At 45.1% G+C, this 12,675-nt stretch overlaps 1 protein-coding gene across 2 annotated transcripts in view; it reads right to left on the bottom strand.

Moving 5' to 3' along the window:
- HIVEP3 (HIVEP zinc finger 3) overlaps nt 1-10,219 on the bottom strand; it is a 420,543-nt gene extending 410,324 nt beyond the window's left edge. For both annotated transcript variants that reach the window (XM_037149293.2, XM_037149295.2), the window contains exon 1: nt 10,055-10,219. The gene's annotated coding sequence lies outside the window, so the exon portion shown is untranslated. The remainder of the gene's footprint in view (nt 1-10,054) is intronic.
- Nucleotides 10,220-12,675: the final 2,456 nt, after the last annotated feature.

The raw sequence follows: 12,675 nt of genomic DNA, 5'->3' as shown, positions 1-12,675 counted from the left end.
GTGTTTCTTTCTGTTACTTGCTTCTGCTGGTTCTCTCATCCTGTTTTGTTTCCTCCTCTGCTCTGTTCATTCTGACTGTACTGTTCATTGGCCCTGGAAAATTATGAAGATGCTTTCCTCCAGAGGAGTCTCGTCTTTGATTCTGCCAGGTGTTGGGGGAGGGGAGAGTAGGATGCAAGAGCAACCTGGAAGTACCTAAAACCCAATTTATGGCTTGAGGTTCCCTAGATCAAGATGTTATAAAACTATGCAGTGACCACAACTTGCCTTTCTTTTTCCTCTCACTCTGCTCAGTACCTGAGCAACCTTCCCTCTGTCCCTTAGGGGTGGGGAGACACAGTTTTACTTCTGGCTCACCTTTACCTCCAGTAGTTCTAGCTTTATACAAAGAGAGCCTCTCATGAGACTTTCCAGCCTGGGCAAGTCATGAACTTTGACTTCTCACACCCTTGTCCTGCAAGGCTGCCCAAACCAAATTCCGTGTTTATTAGCATCAACAGTGTCCCTTGGGCAAAAGGAACTTAAGTGTTCTAGTGATCTGCACATCTCTCTAGTTTCCCCTTGACCATAGATTTGGGGCTAGTAGTTCTTTTTGCTCTTCTCAGTTGTTTAGTTCATTTAAGGAAATCTAAAAATATACGTCCAACATTTTGATATTTTTCAGTGGGAACTTTGGTCCAAATAACCTTGCCTACCATTATCAGAAAGAAAAGTCTACCATTTCCTTTCTTTATTATCATGGGATAATTTGTTTTCCTTGAAGCTGTTTCCATGAGGTGCCTCTTGGCAGGCAAGGGAAGAATGGCCACGATAGTCTTTGAGTTTTCGAGACCTGAAGGCTCTCTTTCTCCCAGTTAGCATAGAGACAGAACACTTCCTACAAATATGGCAGCTTGCCTGTGAGTCTTTATACAACCCCTCTCCTTTTGCTTCTTTGAATCAAACTGCACCCAGGAGGGTTTCTTCCACCAGTTGTGCATCCAGTTCCCACACTTTTCCCCTTAAATAATGTGGCTTTTCTGGTACTTTCTGAGACCTGCTGCTGCTAAGCTCTCTCACCATTTCTGTGCTGCATCTCTCCATTTGTTCTGCATGGCTTCCACCCAATTGCATTAATTTGGGACAGTCTTTACAAACATTTTGATGTCTGTGGATTAAATTTATCTTTTAATTTTGTTGGAAATTGAGTTTGCAAGGTTTTAGTTATTTTTTTTACCTTCCTTGTTGCTTTTGAATGTTTTCCAGGAACAGAATGGGAAATGCTAACTACTACAGCAATGCTGACGCATACACTCAAGGGTTAGAATCATCCTGATTCCTCTCTCTTTTTTTAAATCTTCACCTGAGGATATGTTTATTGATTTAAGAGGGAAAGGAAGTGGGGGCTGGGGAGAGAGAGAAGTATCGATGTGAGAGAGAAACAGCAATCAAGTGCCTCCCATAAGCACCCCTTCTGAGGATCTTTCGGTATACAGGATGACACTCCAACCAACTGAGCCACCAGCCGGGGCTTGATTCCTCTCTCTTTTTCACATGCGACATCAAATGCATCATCAAGTCCTGTCAACACTATATTTAAAATATATTCAGAACTCGTGCCCCTCCCACTCCCACTACCTCCACCTCTGTCCTAGTCTAAGTCACCACTGAATTCTATAAGGACTATTACCTAGCCTCAGTTACTTGTCCTACATAAATGTGAGCCACCTTACTGTCTATTGTCCATACAGCATTTACACTTTTTTAAATAGAAGCCAGATCATGTCACCTATGCTCTAAATCTTCCAATGGTTTCCTATCTCACTAGAATAAAACCCAAAGTCTTTAACAAAGCCATGAGGTCCTACATTCCTTCCTCCTCACCCTCTTCCATTGCATTCCAGCCACAGTGGAATCCTTCTTGCTGCTCTTCAGACAGGTCAAGTATATTACGACCTCAGGGCCTTTGCACTTGCTAAACCTCTGTAGGAAATGCTGTATCCCTAGGTTTCTTCATGGCTTACTCCTCACTTCATTCACTTCTCTGCTCAACTGTAATTTTATGAAGAGTCATTCCTTACATAACCTCTCTAACATAACATCACTACCCCATACATCCACTGTGTCTCCTTCCCCAGTTTATTTTTCCTCTGGGCATTTATCACCACTTTACATATTTTATATTTATTTGCTTTTTTGTCTGGAGTTGTCTGTTTTCCCCTACCAAAGTACAAGATCTGTGAGAAGAGAACCTTTGTCTGCTTTTGTTCACTGATGTATCACAGTACCCAGCATTACAGTGAGCACGCAATAAAGTCACTGAAGGAAGGCCCTGGCTACAGAGGAGCCCGACTGCAGGAAGTACAGCAAAAGTAGAGTCTAGGTAGAGTCCTCCCTCTCTGCTGCCACGTGGCCTCTCACCTACCTGCTGCCCAGCTTCTTTCCACCATTACCATCATCAGCCTGAGTCCACAGTCCTTCCTGCCTGAGACTCTTCAGCTCACTAATTTGGTGTCCAACTCCCAAGCATCAGATTGTTCTGTTTTAGTCCAAGAACCCAACTAAAGTCCAAATAGCCATTGCTCAGGGCTAGAGGTGGGTAATGTGGATGAGTCTTTTCATATGCCAAGTAGAGTCTCCAGGCTCTCTACAAAGGAAGAAATACTGGGCAGCTTTGACTTAAATACAGAACGAGCCTTCACAGATACATCTCTGACACTGGCAGAGAGAATACACATAATTCCTGTGAGGGTACCTCTCACTCGAATGCCTCAGAGTCCTCACAAGTCATATGAATGAATGAATGAATGAATGAATGAATGAATGAATGAATGAAGAGGGCAGAGAAGTAAAGACCGAAAACGAGGGAGTCTCTCCTATATCTTAGCCACCCACTAAGTACTGCCAAGCAAGAATGTGGGCCCGGTGCTGCACAATCTTCTGATGGTTGAAGAGGAGCCAAGAAATTTGAAAATTTGGAAATTTTAGTGTGAAATCTCCCACTTTTAAAATGATGACAGCTCCTGGACTGCTGGGGGAGTGGGTACAAGGGGACTAAATGGTGATGGGGAAAATATAATAAATATTATATACTTAAAAATAAAAAAGTTAAAAAATAAAATGATGGCAACGCATACAATTTTTTAAAATAAAATACTGCACAGGTAAAATATAATACATCTGCTGACCAAATCTGGCTCAGAGCTACCTATATGCAATTCTGTTTTACACAGTCAGCTCAAAAATAGGACACAGGTAATTTATCACACTCAAAAGCAATGTTTCCCCAGGGGTTCAATATGAAGATTTCATTAGCTGGAGCAACCAGAACTCCCAGTCCCCTTTCACAGCACCTGCCCCCATCTGCTCTTCTAGTCCCAGTACAAACTCCCACCAACTTTTAACCATGTTAGACAAGTCTTAGTGGAAAGCACTTGGGCTTTGCAATAAAACAAATCTGGGTTAAAAACCAATGGTACATCGTAGCATTCCTTAATCTCTTTAAGCCTCAGTTTCCTCATCTGCAAAATGGGAATACAGCGAGTTCTTAAATAACATTGCTTCATTCAACGTTGTTTGCTATAATGCTGATAAAGGGAAAAATCAATGCCCAGCTGGGGCCACTGTGTATGTGTGGAGTTGGCACATTCTCCTGTCTGGGTGGGTTTTCCTGGGGTGCTTGCGCTTCCTCCCACATCCTAAAGATGTGCACATGAGGTGAACTGACATGTCTACCTTGTCCCAATCTCAGTGACTGTGGGTATAGGTGCGAGTGTACCCTGAGATGGAAAAATAGCCTCTCCAAGGTAGGATTCCACCTTGCACTATGGAATGTCAGGATAGGCTCTGTCACACATGACCTTGACCTGGAATAAACAGGTTGGAAAACTATCATCATATCTTTTTACCAATCTTTCTTAAGTGTATGTATAGCTCACACTTATTTCAATGTTTCATATTAGAAGTATTAGGGGTCTTTATTTAGAAGTCTGGTGGTATTTTTGTGACCAGAAATATGCTGCAGAAACTTAACTCTTGTTTATATCAACTAGCCTATGATAAAACTGGTTTCATTACACATTGTTTCTCATGAAGTCGCAGCTTCCAAGAACCTCTTGAAGTACTTACTGTACAAATTCCTACCTAGAAGGGCTCTAGGAAATAGAGTTAATGTAAATAAAGTGTCTGGTACATAACAGAGGCACAGCGTAGACAGTTACAATGAACAGAGGAGGAGCTGCCCTGCCCCACTGAAAGGCATGATACCTGAAAATCTACGACTGTGATACAGGATGTTCGGAGCAAGCTAATGCCACCTACAGCTCTTTGTGGAATAAGGAGAAGGCAAAAATGCATTTAAGAAATAAAATACAGATGGGAAGTATAGCCGTTCAGGAGCCCAGGTCTTCACACGAATGCAATTGCTTGTGAGCTTAGTTCAGAAAGTCTGGTTGTAGAAATCAGCACTAATTAATACTCATAGACATCAATAATCTGATTATTCAAGAAATCTCTCAACCTTTGAAGCCACTTTTTGTATGCATATTAGGACACAACACTGAATCAAGAAAATGCACCCCAATTCTCCAAAGGCCTAAAAATAAATTAGTCCTGGGGCTCAAGGGACACAGGTGGGAAAAGCAAACCCTCTTCGTGAAGGGTAGACTGCAGTGCCATCTCTGTCTGGTGTGAGCTGCCAGTGGCGACAACAGGACGGCCCTACCTCCTCTAACAGAAGCAGGGGAGCAACTGCTGCAGAAGAGAATCCACAAGCACTGGCCGCAGTGCCTCTCTCTCCCACCCCTGCGCGGCCCTGTCCTTTCCAGGGAGAAGGCAATCAGTAAAGACCCATCAGACCTGTGCCAGGAGGCCACACAGGACACCTGGCTTCTCACCACACAGCACACACCTGGAGGGTCTTGAAACATGCTAAAAGGAAATTCACGAACAATGCTCACTCCCGGAACTGAGAGGACCCTGCACTGCAGAGCCCAGAAACAGATTTCTACCTGCAGACAATCTAAGTAGGCTTTTTTACCTGTGAAGCTTTAAAAGAAGAATAAAATAAAGAAAAAGAAACTTGCCTCTGATCTCCTGTACTTCCCTACCACAAGGGAGGGCTGAGCCCCCAGTCCCAGGCCTGCCAGGCCTGTTCTTATTTCTCAGGCCCTTGTGGCTGTTACAATCATCCATGCCCATTACCAGTTTTCCTCCGGGGAGACCCAAGCATGAGAAAATTATGTATCTCCTTCACTGCCAAGCCTCTCCTAGTTGGCAGGTGATCGGTAATTATTTAAGCTAATTTCTAGGTTTAAAAAGTGGGGAGGGAGCCTAAGATGAGCAGGGTACAGAACAAGATCAGCCAGGAGTTGACAATCGGTGAAGCTGAGCATTGGATAAATAAAGGTTCGTTAAACTCTTCTTGATTTTTGTATGTGTTTAAATTTTTCCATAATAAAAAGGCTTTTGAAGAGGGGCTAGGGAGAACACAGCTACAACCTGAATATAAAACCAAGTGTTCTTCACTCTCCACTCTGTTCACGGACACAGAAATGGTCAGATCTGGGAAATGCTCTCATCAATAACCTAGAAGGTTCGAGCACTCCCAGAGCAGATCGCCTTTGAAAAATTCCCTAGAACTTTGCAAAATTATTCTGGCAGGACCAAACTTCCCTTCTTGGCCTATAAACCCTTCTGCCTCCACAAACTCCCCTACAGCCTTGTCCCGCTACGAGGACTGCAACTTCCTGTTCCAAACTGCTGTCTTGAGCAATCCAGTTACTGAAATGGCTCCTGGGTGGCAGCTGCATTCGGCAGCTTGTGGGGTCTTCCTCCCAGGTTTCAGAAATGAGGATGCTGCTCTCTCTTTCAAGGAGTCAAAAAATACTTTAGATTTCCTTCTTCTTCCTCTTTCCTTAAACTTCACTTAACTCCTAATAACAAATTGTTTTATCATCTAAAGTGGAGTTTTCAGCCTCAACACTACTAACTTCGGGCTGACCAGCTCCTTGCTGTGGGAGCTGTCCTGTGCATTGTGGGATGTTCAGAATCATCCCTGTCTCTACACAACTAGATGCCAGTGACACATACCCCGCCCCAAGCTGTGAAAACCCACAATGTCTCCAAACACTGCCAAACGTTCCCTAGGAAGGAAAATTTCCTGTTTCAGAAGCACTGGCCTACAAGATATTGAAAAATCAAGATCAACATTGTCCTGGGGAAAAAAAAAAAACCCCTGAGATTATACAGTTTATTTCCCCATATACTATTAGATAATATATTTCAACTTATAAATTTATAAATATGAATATTAAGAAATGTTGCATCCTAAACCAGAAACACAAAAATTAACCAGAGAAAAGTGAATTTACAACAGTCGCAACTTTTTTTCTGCCTTTGCGGTTTCCTGGGTAAGTCTTGCTTCCTTCACATTATCCTGTTTTCCTGTCAGTGGGGTAATCGTTTCAGCCCAGGCCCTCTTTGAAGAGCCACACAATCTTCACTGGAAGGAAAAACTTCGAATGACTTTCCAAGCACTCCCATGACAGGCGCCAGCCCTCCAGAGCTTGTATAACAGGTGTCACTGGAAGCAGAATTCCCCAGAAGATTTCCAACAAAATCAGGAAAAAAGCACTGCTGAGGTGTCCTCCTGGTATAATTTCAAATAATACCAGATTCCCAATGTGATAAAGAAGCTTAATCCAGGCTAAAGGACCCAGTGTGAGAGGTTGTAACACCCCAGGGAAAATACTCATGTTTCTTCATAAGGCAAAGGGAATTTCCTACTGCATTTAAATGCTTCATTCCCTTCTTGAGAAGAAACAAATGTTGTCTTCTGGCCTGCAGAGGCCTTATATTAGCCACAGTCTGCTATCGACTCTGAGGGTTATACTTACATAACTGACTCTCCTCCACCACACCAGACCCTCAGCTCCACTCAGTGGTGCTCCCAACACCCCTTTCACCCCAGGGAGATGCTGACTTGTCCCTCCTCTCTGATGCTTGCGGACAGGAGTGCAGGGGAGTCTATCTTTCGGGTCCATTCCTTCCTCTGCAATCCCACGCTGCCACCTGTCTCAGTCTGGATCACTTCAATACTGGATTCTGGCCAGGGCCTCCTAACTGGTCTCCCTGGTTCAGTGATTCCCCTTTAATACAGGTTTCACATCGATGGTGATCTTTGAAGAGCACAAGCCTAAAGGGCTCAGAGTCCTTCTGCAGTTCCCCATTCCCTATCGCCAATCCCAGCTTCTTTGGTGCACAGATATGGGAAGCACACCAAACATCTGGTCCAGAAGGTGTCCCAGCAAGAGTAGGATGAATGCTGAGTGGGACAGGTGCACGCACAGGGGATTTATTCACTGGAAAGATGGTGGAGGGAAAAAAGAAGAGGGGGGTGCTGAATCCAATGACCTTAAAATTTCCTCTCAACCTTGACTTTGCATGATTCTTGGAACTCCTGGGTCTGCCATTCATTCAGATCCTGCCATCCTCTGACCCCTAGCCTTCTGCAAAATGACAGCAAACAGTCCCTCACAAACTCTTCTCACATAGTCCCGCACCTGGTTACCCCACTTTTACAGGATGACTTCTTTTGGGGTTGTCTTCTTTTTAATTACAAAAGGAACAATGCTGGTGGCAACAGAATAAAACAATACCAAAGTATTTAAGATGATATCTCTCAACCACTGCACTCCCAAAGTCACAACTGGCAGTATGGGATGCATGGCTTCCGGTCTTTCTCCCAGAGACATGTGCAAGGCTGTGTGTGCACACACCCCACTCATTTGACACTTGATCTTATCCTGTACCTTAGAGAGGAGGACAATTAATTCTTCCATGCACTGACTCATCTCTCCAGGTCCCCAGGAGGTAAAGGCTAGTTGGTTAATCTGTTTAGATTGCTGTTATTCCACCAACCAGGAAATGGAAGGTAGGGAGATCAGGTATCTCACTCCAAACCACAGATTAGCTGGTGGCAGAGTTAAAACCAGAACAAAAGCTCCTAACCCAGTGTTTGTTATTACACTGTAGAGCGCTCTCCTCCTCCTCACAGTGCAGAATGCAATTCTATACAGGCTGCAGGTAGAAATAAAATACCTATTGAAAGAATAATCTACAGAGGCAGGACAGCACAGTCATTAGAGACTTGGACTCAACTCGAGCTGCCTTAGCTAGAGTCTAGCTGTCATTTACTTAACTGTGGCCCCTGGCTCAAGCTACTGGGCCTCAGTTCCATCATCTGAAAGATGGGGTAGATATAACAACCTTCCTTCAAGCATTGTTAGGAAAATTAGTATCTGTAAAACATCAAAAATAGTGTCTGGTACACGTGCTAATAATATCACCATCATACCTCTAATATATACCCCCAGATACAATCCTTCTTAAAACTTAGGCTGGCAAACCAAACTAAATATTGTTAGCTGTGAATCCTGTCCAAAAAAAATCAGCATGGGGGAAAATCTCTTACAATATTAATCCAAAAATATTTAACCGACATAGTGACTGGAACCATAACTCCCAGGGAGGAATGACCTCATAATGACCTCATAGATCAAAAGCATTGTAACACCTACTGCACCAAAGAATAAAAAAACCCTAACAGCCTCTAGTAGTAATTATCTAAGTAAAGTGAGCTGCAAATCTGTTGGAGAATTGCTTTTACCATGATAATATTTCTAGTAAATTGCTGCTTCTATACTAAAAGTACTGGTGTTGCAGAACTGGCATACTAATAGAAAGATTATTATAAAAACACTATTAAAATGAATTAGATATTATTAAAGATTCAACACTGCAACAGAACCTGATTACAAGAGAGTTCAAGCTGTATTGCTTAATGGGCAGATAAAAGTGCTAATTAAGCTCACTCTTAGAGGATGTCCCTAGGCAGGCCTATAAACTGCGGGTAGCAAGAGGTCTATGGACTAAATGAGGAACCAGTAATTCCTACCCAGTTGGACAGTACTACCGGGACGATGGAGAAAGAACAGGAAGAATCAAGATTTTCTGCACAGGAGGGGTATCCTGGTAAAGCATACAAGTATCCAAAGTTATTTGAACCTCAGGGTTTTTTTCCTTGACTGCTTCGGCAGAAACACTTTTAATCCCCCCTTTGCTTAAGTGAAGAAAACCAAAACAACCCACCATAAACTGGCGACCCTCAATAAACAGCAGAGAAGTGGAGAAGCCCTTGTCATGGCCAAAGCCTGCTCAGGCAACAAGAAGACACTGAATAGCTCTCCCAGCAGCACCTTGGCCAGAAGCATCCTTAAAGTTGCTAAAGCCATTAGCCATTCGTTTCAGGGTCTATTTTGCTTTCTCACCTTGTTAATTAACTAATCAGGGATAGCAAAGCACCTCAAAAATATAAAGTGTCAGGGAAATGCTAAGTAAATTCGCCTACCTGGTTTAAATGTCAATGCTAAATTAGGAAAGGAGAAAGAGCAAAGAGTTGTCCCCAGATTGCAGCAATCCAGGGGCCACGGCTCCCTAGCGGAGCGGCGGCAAGACCCAGTGTGCCCTGAAGCAACCTCCGGGACCAGAGCAAGGCTCTCGGCAGGACTTCTGGAAAAGAAACCTGGACTAGGGCCACCCGGGGCAAAGAGAACGCTACTCCGGGAGGCGCATCCTCGCTGCTCAGCCTCCATCTCGCCGCATCTCTGGATGTCAACAAACCCAGATCACAAGTGAAACTTTCCCGGCCCCGCTGTCGCGCTGGGTCTCTGCCCTCTGCCTGGGAGCGCGTCGCCAGAACAGGTGTGGGACCGAGGCTCGAAAGCGGACCCCCCGCCTCCAGACCCAGGGATTGTGTAATCGGCGCAGGAGGGATGAAGGGGGGTGCCTGGACCATAACCACGCGGGAATGAGGAGGCTTGGCCCCGGGACCCCAGAGACAGGCTTGGCGCTTGGAAGGGGGGGGGGGGGGGATGGGGAGACTGTCGTCCCGCCCCCCGGGACCGCCCCCGGGAGGCCAGGGGAGCTGTGGAGCTGACACAGCCCAGAGGGGGCGCCCGCGCGACTGAATGATGCCAAGGAGGACCCGAGGTCTCGGCAGCGCGGCCAGCCTTACCTGCGCGCCAGGCCAGCACGACGGGAGGCGGCTTGGGATGCCAGGGCGGCGGGCAGCGAGCGGCAGCGCTGGTAGCCACCGGGGCCACAGAAAGCAAAGAACCGTGGCGGCGGCAGCAGCGGTAGCAGCAGCGGCTGGCGCGGGACTGACAGCCTTAGGCTCCGCCTCCAGGCCTCGGGCCCCGCCCCCTCCGCTGCCGCGCGATTGGCCCCGCCTTCTCCGCCCACCGCCGGGGTCAAGCTGGGTCCACCGATCTGGAGGGCGGGGGCGCTCGCTTCTGATTGGCCCTGGACACACACGCCCTGCCCACTCTCCCGCCCACTGCTTGGCAGAAGATTAGCGCGTGCGTGGTGGCTGCCACAGGGAACGTAAAATGCTGTGTGCTGGTGTTCTTGGTGTCGGACCGCTGGTTTTCGTCCTCCTCCTTTAAACTGGACGGCCGCGAGCCAGGAATGACCTGAGGAACCAGGTGTTAGACTCTAGCTCCATGGTAAATTGTCCTTATTTACCTGTGAAGGAATCTACGGGAGAAAACAAAACCGGAATGTGCCAGGCTCTAACCAAGAGATCCAGAAACTATGAACTGCAACAGAAAACCTGAAGGACGCATCTGCAAAAGGTCTAAGGGTGCTTTATCCACGCACTGGATTCGCCCCCGGTCAGCAAGTGTGGTGTATGTGCGAAGAATCTAGTATGTGAAACGAAGTGGGGACCTTAGGGTGTGCCAACAGAGAAAGTGAGTGACCCTGAAGAAAATTGCTCTTCTCCAGCCTCCACCCCAGACCCTCTCTATATCTCCCTCCCCTCCCTCTTCACTGGTCCCCACGGTAGCCTCAGCTTGTAAACAAGATCAAGTTTCTCCAAACTAAGACCCAGCAATTCCACTCCTGAGTATATACCCAAGGGAATTAGAAACACATATCTACACCAAAATTTGTTCACAAATGTGCATAGCATATTCACAATAGCCAAAAGTGGAAACAGTTGGAGTACTCATTGCTTGATGAATGGATAAACAAATTATGGTTTAACTATACAAAGGAATAATATTGGACGATAAAAATGAATGAAGTACTGCTACATGCTATATATAGTATGGATGAACGTTGGAAACTAAATAAAAGCCAGACACAAAAGCTCACATAGTGTATAAGGCCAATTATGAAATGCCCAGAATAGGCAAGTCTAAAGACAAAAAGTAGATTAGGGATTGCCAGGGCTGGGGAAACAGGACAATGGGGAGTGACTGCTCAATAAGTATTGGGTTTCTTGTGGCAGGAGTGGGTGATGAAAATATTCTGGAGTTAGATAGGAGCGATAATTGAACAACTTTGTTAATATACTAAAAGCCACCAAATAAAATACTTCAAAAGGGTGAATTTTATTGGTATGTGAATTATATCTTGATTTCTTAAAAATCAAATTACAAAAAAAATCCCAAACCCAAATCCTTAACATTGTACCCCTTCCAGCTACTATACAGCTTCCCAGCCCTTCTCATCCAAGATTCTTACAAGAGTGGCCTACACATTTTTACCGGTACTTCCTCACCTCTCACTTATATGTACTAGCTCTATTGTGGCTTCTGCCCACAACAGAGCTCAAAACTGCTCTCTCCTTGAATCCTGTGGCTTCCTATAACCCTGAACATTCCTCATTCTCCTCCTCTTCATTTTTTTCTGTTGTTTGCTATTTTCCATGTTCCCTTCCATGGAAAACAGCTTCAAATTCTAACAGCCACTTGGTGGCTTGAGTAGGTTTCTCAAACTTACTGTGTCCTAAGCAATTGGTCATCTCCCCTTCCCTTCCTCTACCTTCTCTCCAGCAGTGATGTCTATTACTGTATCCTAGGACCTGGGAGGAACCCTTGATTCTTCCCTCTTCTTCTAATTTCAACTACTGATTTTTATCCTGTAAATGTTCTTAAATCCCAGTTCTTTTCTACTCATTCTACCACAGCTATATTCCACAACTCCATCATCTTTTGCCTTTTAATTCTTTCATCTTTTGTCCCCTTCAAATCTAGCTTCCAACCAGCAGGTGAAGTGAACACCCATTGCTTTAGGTGACATGGATGGCATTCGTCTTTCTTATGGTAGCAACACCCTGATTTTATTTTCACAATCCACCCTCCCCCAGGAGATCTAGTCTTGATGAGACTGCCAGTCAAGATCTGCCTGGCCCAGGTTGGGTATGCCCTCAAGCTGGGGCAATACAACATCCTTCATCTGCAATTTGAATCCTGGGCAGAGCTGCACGTGGTTGGACCTGATTCTTGCAAACCAAGGAAACTGCCAATCAATTCCTGCTATTTCTGCCCCCAGAAGCTCTTTTCAGAGTCTGGGTTCTGCAGCTTTTCTTTCCATTTCCTGATTGATCCCCTATCTCTCCAATGTATTCCTTGTCTTGGAAGTTAACCAGAGTTGCCTAAAACCATAGAACCTAACTGATACTGAAATATGTGTAAGGCACAAACCCTGTCTGTCCCTACTTAAAACTGTTTAGAGGCTCCCTCTCATCCATAAGATATCCTACAAGCTCTACAACCCAGCCCATACCCGACTCTCCTGCGTCTTCTTTCCTCATTCCCTGCCCTTACATTCTGAATTATTTGGAGTCTC

Source organism: Artibeus jamaicensis, unplaced genomic scaffold (genome assembly GCF_021234435.1).
Source record: "Artibeus jamaicensis isolate MK-2021 breed Jamaican fruit bat unplaced genomic scaffold, CSHL_Jam_final scaffold_847, whole genome shotgun sequence".
NCBI classification, from domain to species: Eukaryota; Metazoa; Chordata; class Mammalia; order Chiroptera; family Phyllostomidae; genus Artibeus; species Artibeus jamaicensis.
The sequence above is the reverse complement of the archived record's forward strand: the minus strand, read 5'-3'. Positions and strand labels throughout refer to the sequence as shown.